Source organism: Gorilla gorilla, chromosome 12, assembly GCF_029281585.2.
Source record: "Gorilla gorilla gorilla isolate KB3781 chromosome 12, NHGRI_mGorGor1-v2.1_pri, whole genome shotgun sequence".
NCBI classification, from domain to species: Eukaryota; Metazoa; Chordata; class Mammalia; order Primates; family Hominidae; genus Gorilla; species Gorilla gorilla.
Window position 1 is genome coordinate 116540265 of NC_073236.2, and position 7891 is coordinate 116548155.

Sequence of the window (7891 nt, forward strand, 5' to 3'; positions counted from 1 at the left end):
TCCTGGAAAAAACATCCAACAGAGTTTGTGTGTGTGAAGCCCGGGACTCAAGGGAGGGGACAGAGCGGAGCACTTCAGGGAGGAAGCCACCCTTCATGAGGAGGACAGCCAGGAAAACTGGCGTGACCTTAAGAGAGGGTGACAGAGGTGCCGAAAAGGGGAGCAGGAGTGGGGGTAGGGGGAGAAAAGCTCCCCAAGGGTCCTCAGACAACACCTGAAGGTGATCGATAGCTGTGGTTTGAGTACTATGTCCTTCAAATGGTATATGAAAAGTGATAGAAGAATACTAGATAGCAAAATGGAAAAAAGAGGGATTTCTTGGGATTTCAAATTGATACACAGGTCAACTCAATGCAAAAAGAAGGAGAACAAAGCCACAGGCGTGTGTCTGTTCATCCACGCTGTAGGAAGCTGTCCTCTGAGATAATCTCCATGGATGCACTGACTGTGAACATGCAAAAGTCCGCCCAGCCGTGTTCTGGAGTAGCGCCCTATGTGACAGCTGTAGGCACTACAGAAATGTGGCCAAGGTTTGCAGGGTCTGGGATAGGTTAAGATCTGGCAATGTGAGGCACTCACAGTGTCTTACAGATGATTTTGAATGATCCTCAGTTGAAAGAAGAAAATAGGAACTCCAAGAATCCTTATTCAGCTACCTCTCCAGATGAAGGAGAAAGGATGCTCCCAATTTCCCTGCTGGCAGCATCAGAAAAGAGAGGTGTGCTGAGGTCTTATCCAGAGGAGGACCTACTCGGGCCATGGTGGTGCGAAGGGCGCTGGTTCTGGAGCACCGCAAACTCTTCAGGGCTGAAGTTTGGTAACAGCTCACTGGGGGAGCCAGCTTGTCAGGGAGAATGAGAAAAGCTGTGTGAATTAGACTCCCAGTGGGCTTGTCTACACTGTCCTCACCCATCCTCGTTTTATCCAAGCCTTCCTCGTCATTGATGCTCTGCCCTGCTGGGAGCTGTTTAGTGTGGACACAGCCATTTATGAAGGGTCTGCGCTGGTCTGCACATGAGTTCCATTTCAGAGTGCTGTTGTTCACATGATCTGTCCCAGCGCACCTAGTGTCTTGGCAACATAAACTGGATTTGCATTGTGTCAGGGGTCTCCTCTCTCTCTCTCTACATAGATCTTGCTGGTGTCTGGGATCTTTTTTGGGTCATTCTTTGCTCTACTCTGTGGTCCATGGGATGGGCCCCATGACTGACATGGATCTCTCTGTGTGGTTCATGGGACTCGTGTGTTGTGCCCAGAAACCTCTTACACCATGGTCAAAGATTTCTCCATGAAGCACAGGATTGACTTGGTGGTGTGTTCTCCAAAAACCAACCCTCCCTGTCCTGAGCCCCAGTCTGGGCACTGGGATCAGGACTAATGTGTACACTCCAAGCAGATGGGTAGTGAAGGAGCGGACTCATAGTGCATAGGGAAGTGGACTGGAACACTCCAGAACATCCATTCCCCGCTCAGATCATAGACCATTATCTGTGCAGTCAATCAGACAAGGACTTGTACTGGAAAGGCCACCATAACCTAAGGAGGAACCAGAGGAAGTCACATCAGGAACACCTGGGGCGCCACATAAACCCACAGTAGCCAAGGTGGACTTCTGTCCTTGTCTATGTTTATAGTAATAGCCACAACAAAAGGACCTTTACCCAGTGGCTACTATATGTCAGGCACTGTACCGAGAACTCTACCCATGATATCTTGTTAATCCTCACAGCAACCTGTGGAATTGGTGTTATCAGCCCCCAAAACTGAGTTCCAGAGAGGGTAGATGAGAACCTGCAATCACACAGTAAGTGACAGTGCTGGAATTTCAGCCCGATTGTCCCAAAGCCTCTGTTCTTTTTACCCCACCAAACACACAAATGCAGTTTCTTTTGTCATTAGCCCAGTGCTTTTCCCTTGGAGTAGATACAGTGGATGCTGATTTTTGCCTTCATCAGCAAAAGTCTTTATCCCAGACACATAACTGGAGATCAGTCATAGAACAGAGAGCACTAATGTAGAAGGGCACAGGTCCCTTTGATTACTGAACACTCAGGTCACTCGGAAGAGTGGAAGCCTCATCAGAAACCTTCGGGTTTGACAGGACATCTGTTTCCAGGAGCACGGTGGGTGTAAACAGAGCAGCTGCCAGCCTCTGTCCTGGTTGGGGTTTTGTGTTTGCTGTTTTTTCTTTTTTTTTTTTTTAAACACATTATACTCTATTAAAACCACCCCTATTTGGCATCAAAAGCATTAATAAATCCCACATAAGGCACAGTCCCTCCAGTGGTTAATCAATCCATAAAAATCTATTTAGCACCTACTGTGTGTCCAGCATTTCAATCCCATGACGTTGATTAAAGCAGGAAGTAAGGAGTCACAGCTGCCAAATTTTCACCACGGCCACCATGCTCTGTGATGTGTCACAAAGGCATTTGCCAATCATGCAATCAACCATTTACTGAGAACCTGCTTTGTTGCTCAACTCTGCTGGCGACTCTCAGGAAGACAGGGAAGGTATAAGGCGGCTTATACGCCAATCATTTTTACCCTGCCTATTTTCCAAAAAGTGATCGAGGTTTCCTAATACAATACTTGGCTCTTGTTCTTGACAAGGGTTAAGATAACAGCAGTTGTTATCAAGAAATGTAACTTCATGCTCACCTGTGGGGAAGAGACTCTCAAGTGTTGTAGGGTTAAGGGGACGATTCCCTAAGAGCTAGGCTGGTCAGCATGCCTTCCTGGAGGAGGAAGGTCTAAGACTGGACCTGACAAGGCAGTTTCTGTGGGAGGCAGAGGGAGCCTAGACCAGGCAGAGGGGAAGGCAGGGGCCAGGAGGTCAGGGGAGGGAGGATTACTGGATTGGAGGACTCATTACCATATGATCGTTTCTAAAACACGACTTGTTGTTAAGTCATTTCCTTTGGGTGAAAGTGAAAGTGTATTTCCTTCACCCCTCCTCCCACCACCCCCAGCCCACCAAATCAGTGAAATATTAGATTCTAAGAGTCAGAATGAAACCAGTGGTGTCTTTTTTTGGCATTCTCAATGGCAAGAATTCAGCACCTTTTTTTAGTACCACTTGTTTGCAGGTGGCAGGAGTGCTAATTAGACAGAGCCACTAACAATTTTCCTGGGTGGCTCTGACTCCCAAACTGACATGAGACACTGCTTGGGCGTTTTAAGAGAGCGGCTTCCGCTCTCTCCATTGGTAATGGGATTCTTCATCCATGGTGTCTGGAGGAATGGACTGAATAGTTGCTCAGTATATAGTTATTGGTTGTTAAATTGTTGACAGTGATCAAAATGTCACTTTCCTTTTTCAGTGTTAAAGAAGGGGCCGGTGTTTCTCTATGACAGATGATTAAAAATAAGACCCAGACGATTGTTAGGATAGATTGCAAGGAAAATTTAGTTTGAATTTTAGAGTGTTTTTTCGCTCACTGAAGCATGTTCACTAATGATAAAATTCAGGAGACTTTTTTTTTTTTTTTGAGAGAGTCTCACCCAGGCTGGAGTGCAATGGCACGATCTTGGCTCACTGCAACCTCTACCTTCCAGTTCAAGAGATTTCTCCTGCCTCAGCCTCCGACGTAGCTGAGACTACAGGTGTGTGCCACCACGCTGGCGAATTTTTATTTTTATTTTTAGTGGAGATGAGGTTTCACCATGTTGGCCAGGCTGGTCTTGAACTCCTGACCTCAAGTGTTCTGCCTGCCTCTGCCTCCCAAAGTGCTGGAATTACAGGCCTGAGCCACCATACCCGGCCAAAATTCAGGAGACTTTTGAGAGAGGATTGAGCCCTGATAGCTCTTGGCATAAAAGTATTTTTAAGCTGTTTTTAAGAAAAAAGAGGTAAAGGTCCCACCTACCTCCTGTTCAACTCTAGAATCCATCAGTGCCACTGTTTCCATCTCCCTCTGGGTTTTTGGTAGGACATAGGGCCAGTATCAGGCTTCTGATTATGGTCATTTTGGAGCCCCCAATCGGGCCAGAGGAAGGCCAGTGACCACTCACCCAGCACAGGTGGTGACTGCTCTGCCTTGACCGTCCCCAGGACAGGGACCCTCCACTGTCCTCTGCCCTCTGCTGGGACCCAGGCAGCCTGAGAGGGGACCCAGTCCACATGGGCTACAGGGGGAGCACAGCAGGAGGAGACGGGATGACCTCGTGGCGCCTTGGCAGTGAATCTCATTTTCATCAGCTATTTATTGAACACGCCTGGGGCCAGGGCTCTGTCTCAGGAGTTACTGGTAATCACCGTACCCCCACAGCTGAAGTAGCCTGTCATGGTCACAAGCAAATGACAGCCTGTCTTCCAAGACACACATTCTCTATTCTCCCTGCAGATGGAAGTGTTGGGGGTCAAGTTTCATGCAGCCTCAGAGTATGAGATTAACCTCGGTTTGCAGTGTGAAGTGTCTAGTGGTTTCAGCTATTTTGGGTCCTCTGGACTATGTAAATCCGTATCTCCTCTTCATGTTCACCCCTACCAGAATCTGTGAAGCTGCACACATTTTCTGTGCTGAGGGGTCCAGGAGGAAACATTTATGAGACCACACCCAGTGGAAACATGAATGTTAGCAGCATTGCTGAGGCTTCATGCCCACGGAACAGAGGGTGACAAGGAAGGGATGATTTCACCAGGGTACCTGCTGAATATTTACTGAGGGTCTTAAAAATAGCCTAAAGTCTGTGATACAAGCCACCATCTGGTCCAGGTGCACCTTACTGTAAGAAAATATGATATATGAAAATTCAAAATTGTAAAGCAGAAGGATTTTCTAGTTTGCATCACAAAAGGATTCATGGGCTTCCCTTGAGTGAACCTATTCCCTTAGATACTTAATCTGTGGCTGATTTACTGGAAATTCAGTTCACATCCAACTGGTCAGAAACACACTAATTTATTTTCATTTATTTAAGATGTATCACCTACCTACTTCCAAGAGGCCTTGAGCAACTCACAGGTTAACTCACAGGTTAAAACACGGGGCAAAAGAAGGCTTTTAGGAATGAAACAGGACAGGTGATGAGGTAGAGGCCTCAGGCACTCATGATGAATGGTTTGCCACAATTAGGCTCTAAGGAAAATAGTGCAAATATGCCAGGTTACCTGACTGTAGAAAGGAAGGAACATTTCTATCAGGTTATAAAATGTTTTGAATAGTAACTACTTAAAAATCAGAGACTATTACAAATGGAAGAATGTAGTATTGTTGAGATAAAAGGTTTCTCCTCTAGACTTTTGGAAACAAACGCTAACTGTGGAAAAGTATAACGCTGTAGGCCTGTTAACATTTTTCACTGCTCTCAAACCCTTAAAAATATTTACCAGACAATTTTCGTTAAAAAAATTTCAATCCTTTGTAGATTCATTTATTGCAGATTCAGGAAAATGATTGCGAATCAGACACATCTCCTTTAGGTGGCTGTGAATTTTCCTAGAATGCAATGAGTATTTTTTAGTTAAAGTCTAAACCCTCAATAATGTCGATATGGCTTCAGGACAACTTCAAAATTAGAGAGTTCTGGCTAATGTAAAATTTCACTAGATACACCCAGAATTTAAATAGGAGAATAGGCAGCTTTAGGAAAGAGTCAGAACGAGATTTGAAATCTAAGATATTTCTATACCAGTCTACAGGTAAAATCTTTTTTTTTTTTTTTTTTTTTTTTGAGACACAGTCTCACTCTGTGCCCAGCCTGGAGTGCAGTGGTGCGATCTTGGCTCACTGCAAACTCTGCTTCTGGGTACAAGCAATTCTTGTGACTCATCCTTCCGAGTAGCTGGGATTATAGGAGTGTGCCACCACACCCAGCTAATTTTTAGTACAGACAGGGTTTCTCCATGTTGGCCAGGCTAGTCTCGAACTCCTGGTCTTAAGTGATCCACCTGCCTCCGCCTCCCAAAGTTCTGGGATTACAGGCGTGAGACACTGTGCCTGGCAGTCTACAGGTAAATTCAATTAAACTGAATTTGAGATTTTAAAAGGGTACAGCTGTGACTTATCATTATACTCAAGGCCAGTTTTACTGGGAATTAAAATTGACGTGTGGCAGCTGATGTGTATGTGTTGTTCAAAAGCAATGGAACGGTGAATTGGGGCGACAGTACATGAAATAATGATGTACGAATGATGACAATGTCAGCAAAAGCAGATAGTAGTTCAGCACTTACTATGCAACAGACACTGCTTAAAACTCTATTTTTCTTGTTTCTTTTTATTTTAAATATTTAGTAATATTTAACAATATTACATATTTTTATATGTAAATATGTACATATTTAAATATGCAATAATTTTCGTGCAGACACGTAGTAGGAGGGAGTCTGGCTAGATGAAGGTTAAAGCTTCATCTGTCTCAAAACCAGAATGGAAGTTGAACAGTGCCTTGCTCTGGGAAGCTCCGGGCATTCCTAGATGATGGCTGCATCTTACATGCTGCTAAAGTCTGACCTAAAGGAGACTGAAAGATAAGATGAGAATGAATGAAATAAGCCCAACTGTATTAGTCATTTATTGCTGCCTATCAAATTTACCCAAAACTTAGCAGCTTAAAACAAACAAGATTTATTACCTCACACACTATCTGACGGTCAGGAATCGAAGAGCAGTGTGGCTGGGTGGTCCCGGCTCCGTGTTTCTCACAAAGTTGCAGTCAGACGTCAGCTGAGGCTACAGTCATCTCGAGGCTCTACTGGGGCTCATGGATTCAATGCCAAGTTTACTTGCATGACTGTTGGCTAGAGGCCTCAGTTCTTTGCCATGTGGCTCTCTTTACAGGGCTACCTGGTTTCTGCCTGAGCAGCAAGTGATGAAGGAGAGTGAGCGTATGAGAGAGCAAGAGAGTGAGCCCAATCGTGGACTGACCACACAATTGACCCTGGTTTACTGTGAGAAAGGACACAGACTGTGAACACCAGGAGGTAGGGATCATTGGATGCCATCTTGGAGGCTGGCTAGCTCAACAATCATCTTAGATTCCATGATTTCTAGACAATGGAAGGATGACAGGATGTATTTCCCAGATTTCAGGAATTCAGGCTTCTGACAGTCCCCAAGAAATCAGAGGACATGAGACTCCAAAAAGAAGAGAGATGGCTCAAGAAGGTGGGAGAACTCCTGGTAGAATTCCAAATGTGTAAATTGCCAGTGCTCTTGAAGAGAAATAGTAAGGTGGGAACAGGTTGCTGATGAGACCAGGGCAGCTCCTGGAGAAGCTCAACTTTGAGTAGAGCTGGCAAAAGGGAAAACAAGGAGCGATAGGTGTAGCAGAGTCACACAAACCTAGTTTGCTAATTAGGTCTAATAAATTAAGGCAGTGAAATTGTAAGGATAACAACAACCAAAAAAAGCTTTTTTTTCTTTTTTTTTTTTTTGACATGGGCAGAAAATCAAGAAAGGAACTGCTCTGTGATTGTGGTCAGTTTCTGTGGCGCCAGCTCTTCCTGACTGCCTGACAACCACGATGTACCAGGCAAGGTGTGAAGTGCAGAGTACACAAAGGAAAGGTCACTGCCCTCAAAGGTCTCCCAGTCAAATGGGAACGCAAATGCAAAATGCCATTCAGCATAATCAATACCATAATGAGATTCTGGCCAGGAAGGTCAGGGACACGAGGAAAGGCTCTGCAGTGCTACCTGGGGCAGGTGGGTCAGGGATGACCTGGTCGAAGAGATTACACTTGAACTGAGTCTCAAAGGATCAGCAGGAATTCGCCAAGTGAACCAAGGGAGAAAGGGCAGAGAAAAAGGAGACACCCAGCACAGAGGCGTGAAGTAGCCTGGCAGGCTGGGGGAGCTGCTAGTGTTTTATATGATTAGAGCAAGGTGGAGGTGCAGACAGGGCTGGGGAGAACTGTGGAACCCACTTCACAAGGCCTTGGGTGC